Below are 5,833 nucleotides of genomic sequence, written 5' to 3' on the forward strand. Positions count from 1 at the left end.
ATGTCATTGGCGTGCCTTCGAGTGTATGCCCGACACAGGTTAGCACTTGGAGCTCAGGAATATGCAACCCCCACCATTGTCACCAGGTCTCGGGAGTGAAAGAACGAGGGTCCAGTGCTTCAGTATGTGGGGAAGCTGAGAAAGCCCAACCACAAAGTGTTCGTATGGGGTTTTAGCTACACTGGAGCCCTGGGCATTCCCAGATTTGAGGTTCCGGACAGTGGCAGAAAAAAGCCCAGGAAATACCAGCTCACATCTTACCGCCTGGAGACAGAGCAGCAGGTAATGTCTCTCTTTAACCACAGAAACACAGACATGTTTCTATACAATTTATGCCAACAGATTTTGTTCCAGGCCAGTTGGTCTACACTCTGGCCGTGTTTGTTCGGTAGGGCTGGGGCACAAAATGTTTTGCATTGGAGAACCAAAATCTGATTTCTTCTTGGACAAGTTCAGGTAGTAGGCTACTTCTCTTATCAAAGTGTTTTCTCCTGTTTTGTGGCTACTGAACAAGATCCCGATTCAGCTAATTGAGGTCTTGATGAGCAGTTAATTGGCTAAATCAGTTGTGTTAGTACTGGGCTGGAGCAAAAGCCTGCACACCCAGGTCTCAAGGACCAGAGTCAAGGACCATGCCCCAGGACTACCTGACATGATGACTCCTTGCTGTCCCCAGTACATCTGACTGTGCTGCTGCTCCAGTTTCAACTGTTCTGCCTTATTATTATACGACCATGCTGGTCATTTATGAACATTTGAACATCTTGGCCATGTTCTGTTATAATCTCCACCCGGCACAGCCAGAAGATGACTGGCCACCCCACATAGCCTGGTTCCTCTCTAGGTTTCTTCCTAGGTTTTGGCCTTTCTAGGGAGTTTTTCCTAGCCACCGTGCTTCTATACCTGCATTGCTTGCTGTTTGGGGTTTTAGGCTGGGTTTCTGTACAGCACTTTGAGATATCAGCTGATGTACAAAGGGCTATATAAATAAATTTGATTTGATTTTGATTTGGTGACCTGACCACTGCCTGACTACTACTACTTGACAGCACTGCGTTTTGGCCCCATATGTACTCATTCTCTGGGCAATGCATCTGTACCCATGGCAGGTACGCATATTTGCCATACATGCATTCCGTTTCTAACATGATATGCGAACTGTTGAAAACACAATTGATGTACTTGAATAGATGACACTGACTGACAGACAGTGAGTGACTGACTCCCGAGCTGGTCCCTCTCCTCAGATCTCCTCTGAAGCCTGTGGGTATGTCTTCACACTTCTCTCCTCCTCCACCAAGGACCTCACCAAGGTGTGGGGAATGGTCCTCCACAGAGACTCCCAGCTGGGCCTCCAACGCACCCAGCAAGGCTGCCGTAATAGTCATTCCCTCTCTCTCTCCCCCATCCTCCATGGCAAGCACCCTCTCCTCCAACTTCTTTATTTAAAGGCACAATCTGGGATCTTGCTGTTTCAAATAATAATATACACTCATTGATTGATTAATAAAATAACATAGATGCTTCATGAGTTTAATACAACTGCCTATTCCAAAAATGTTGTTTAACTCCGTTGCTTGTAAACATTGTCCATCCCTCAGCTTTAAAGCAAACCAAGTGGTGGGGACTGCAGTTTATTGTTTTTTTGCATCTAGACTGCAGCTTTACCCGATTCATCCATAAAAGTGGACCAGCTTGTCAACCAATAAATATTGGAGGATGTGCATAATTTGCTCGATGATGGGTGTATGTTTTCAACGACTGCTGCACACTTTCACCAATCTCGAGTCTATATGACGTAGAGTCCCATCAGCTGCTAATATTCAGATGAATTTGTGCAGCACCTGCCCTGAGCTGATACCTGTGAACGAGCAAATGGTATGCGTCAGACGAGCCTGTCTGCCAGTCTGTCTCTGTTCTCTTGCCAAGGCTGGAAAATGACATTAATGGTGTTTGCAAGAGCGCAAACAAATCTGGGACCAGGGCTAGTGTTAAACCGTCCCAGTGATGTATAAATCTCCTAGTGTTCACTCTAGATAAGAGCTATGACTATGTGCTGGAGCCCTCCCCGGTGCCTCTCCCCCTGGCCAGGCCCAGGAGAACAGGGTTGTGTAGGTGGCACATTGCCGTGCCCACTCCCTAGTGCTCACCGACTCGGAGGGAGGTAAGAGACGGCACAGAGGGTGACATTTTATTTTCCTCATGTAAAATGGCACTGAACTGTTACGAAAATGCCCATATAACTCACAATACTTTGAGCAACAACGATTTGTTACACCTTCCTTTTCTTTTTTTTGTTTTACCCCTTTTCTCTGCAATTTCGTGATGTCCAATTGATAGTTAGTCTTGTCCCGTTGTACGGACTCAAGAGAGGCGAAGAGACCGTGTCAGTGTGCACTGCGCCCAGCCCGCCACAGGAGTCGCTAGAGCGCGATGGGACAAGGACATCCCTACCGGCCAAACTCTCCCTAACCCGGACGACGCTGGGCCAATTGTGCCCTGCCTCATGGGTCTCCCGGTCGCGGCCGGCAGCAACACAGGTTACACCTTCCTTTTATGATATACCTGAGAATCTAAGTAAACTTGTTTTGGATAAGCTCTCGTGAGACATTCACATAAATGTAAGGAAATGAAAATCAACTAAAATAGCTAGCGCAAGATATAGGTTCCGAGATTATAATTTATACCTTGAATAATGTGCTATCCTGTCTATTTGGGGTTATTTTGCTCACTGTGTGCTTTTTTGCAAAAAAAAATATTTGGATGAAAATATTACCCAAAAACTAGGAAAAATAAGGGGAATTGATCTGGCAGTTGGAGGACTGCTGGGTTCACATCCTTAAGACATTTCCCTACTGTTGGGACCTTGAGCAAGGCCCTTAACCCAACAACTTGCTCTCCATCCAGGGGCCCCGCAGCTTGACCCTGTGCTCGTCTCAACTGTATGTCAAGGGGGGATTGAGAACAGAGCATTTCCATTGAAGACACATTTCCATTGTTCGTGGCGACATGGACAATAAACGTTATTCTATTCTAATTAGTTAAAATTACTGCTCATGGATGCAAGCCAGGGCACTCCTATAACTGACCAGGTCAACCCAGTAATGTTAAGATATCAACATGTGGTCCGGATTGTGGTCCCTTAAGTGTTGAAAATATTGATGTTGATCCTTCCTGCTATTTTCAGTCAATTTGTCATTTGAATCCCGACCTTCGCTTATGAAATTTGCAGAAATATGTTAGAGCCAATGATCGGCAAAAAGGGCGTTATAGTTGCTTTTACGATCCTTTTTTTGGACTTATATACGGTATACGGTACTCTTTCCGCTGATATTTACTAGGAAATTATGTGGTAACAATCAGGTAACAATCAGGACTTTGAGGTACTATATATAGTAATCTAATAATTGTTAACTTACCTGGTACCTATTGGTGCCCTGTTTTCCTTGTTTTATTTCATCCCAAAGAAACAAACATATAATGTATAGATTAATACTGTGTTATTTATACCTTTTCTAAGAAAATACCTTGTAATTTCTCTACTTTAAATTAAAGTGCCACCGTTAGTTTTACAGACACAGTATCGCAGTTATACAATGCAGCTGAAATGAGTGGCATTACAATCAGTGCAGCAAGCATAGGTCCTGTCTGATGCTGCACTGTGCTCCATTTTACTGTTAATCTAAGCATATGGATCATCCCCCCCACATGTTTCATGTCTCTCTTTCGTTCTCTCTCTCTCCCACATCAGTGTTCAGTCTGGGGAACAATGCCTATGGCCAGTGTGGGAGGAAGATTGCTGAAGATGAAATCTACAGGTACCACACACACACACACACACATTCCGCTATGAATTGTTTACACGCCATATTACTGACGGAGTTGATCAGGCTCAAACAATACTCAAAATGCAAAGGAAAGTCTGCCTCTCTGCCGTTGTCATGCAACACGGCCGGGTGTATGTTGAGTCATGCTAATGACTCACAGTGTCAAATCTATGCAGGCTGGAAATGTATTCACTCTCCAGGAATTTCAGACTGTGCTGTTCTGCCGAATGACTTCCTATAAGCTTTTGAGTTGAACTACAATCCTATTAGAATTGTGTGTTCAGTGGCCGTATATATGAATCGTCTCAGAGGTGGTGTGCTGATTTTAGGATCAGTTTAGCCTTTTGATCACAACGAATAAGATTATATGGACAGGAAATTGAAATTGAACTTCAGTTCATGAAAATAAATAGCTAGCCAGCTACTTAACCCTGTTGCCAAAAGCTAAAGTTATAAGCAGCCAACTAGCTTCATCTGGCTAGTGAGGCTCGATCGGACTGGGATATGTGTTGTGAAGCTAGCCACAATAAGGATTAGGCGCAATAGTGGAATTTGCGGTTTGCCTTCAAAATAAAAGTATATAATTGACAGTGATGCAAATGAATACAAATAGTAGAATTATGCCATACTTTCATTTTGAAGGCTAACTATTGTGGCTAATCCTTATTTATGGCTAGCTTCACATAGATGGGTACGACCACCATTAATCAAATAAGAACTGTCTTATAAATAAGGGTTATTATAGATGACACCAGCTATATATTTAGCTAGCTAACTATAGCTACTGAAACAGATTGTCGTTTTGGGGGAAGAACATTGTTTGCATCCATGAGCTAGCTAGCTTTTTTTAATGACCAGCACTGTAGGTGCACGAGACAACTTTACCAGCATCATAGCATATGTATCAATGAATCGTTGTGACATATGAAATATGAGTGATAGTGTAATCAATGTGTAATAACTACATAAAAAAATTATGAACGCGTTAAATTATTATGTGACATGCAGTCATATTCAGGTCCTGATTGGTCAACATGCTTATTTGACACATCAAATAGTGTTATTTGATGTGTATCTTTTTTGAAACGCAAATACCCAAACGGCGTTCCACAGAAAAATGAAATGAAATGAACAACGAAACAGCACAGCAAGTAAGTGAAAGAAATAGGTTTTGATTATGCTTTACTGGTAATGGGGACATACGTAAATGGCAACAAAATAACTTTTGGGCTGTGTGTGTGTGTGTGTGTGTGTGTGTGTGTGTGTGTGTGTGTGTGTGTGTGTGTGTGTGTGTGTGTGTGTTGTATTTGTGTAACCTTTTATTTTTAACTAGGCAAGTCAGTTAAGAACAAATTCTTATTTACAATGACGGCCTACCCCAGCCAAACCTGGACAACGCTAGGCCAATTGTGCGCCGCACTATGGGACTCCCAATCACGGTTGGATGTGATACAGCCTGGATTCGAACCAGGGACTGTAGTGATGCCTCTTGCACTGAGAGACAGTGCCTTAGACTGCACACGTGTGTGTGTGTGTTAAATATTTAACTGTACTAGAATGCTTAAAAGGCAGCAAAGGCAAGGAAAATATTGGATATCGGTATCGGTCAAAAATGTCATATCGGTGCATCACTACTTGCAAGCCTTTTCTGACCCATTGTTTTACGCAACCAGGAGTGCAGCTGGCGCAGTGCACTATAAAGGACTTTTCACAGGAGCAGCTGCTCACAGGAATTGTAAGGCAACCTGAATGATTTACTTCAGAGAAGGAAACATCATCGTCCAGGAGTTTATGCAGAGCAAGCATATCTTTGGGAGGACATCCAGCCTCTCTTTTCCGGGCAAGAAAGTTTCTAGCCCCCAACATCTCTTCTGTTTTAACATCAATACCGTAGTGCTTGGAGAACTCAGTTAAGCATGATGCATCTAGGAAGTGTTTTGAGTTGGGGCTGCGTGCCTGTATGCCTTTGAGCAGACCTTCATCTACAGTTAAGAATCACTGGTCAA

The 5,833-nt window shown here is 43.3% G+C and overlaps 1 pseudogene; it reads left to right on the forward strand.

Moving 5' to 3' along the window:
- LOC112259140 overlaps positions 1–5,833 on the forward strand; it is a 16,702-nt pseudogene continuing 10,869 nt past the window's right edge.

This window comes from Oncorhynchus tshawytscha, linkage group LG09 (assembly GCF_018296145.1).
Source record: "Oncorhynchus tshawytscha isolate Ot180627B linkage group LG09, Otsh_v2.0, whole genome shotgun sequence".
Lineage (NCBI taxonomy): Eukaryota > Metazoa > Chordata > Actinopteri > Salmoniformes > Salmonidae > Oncorhynchus > Oncorhynchus tshawytscha.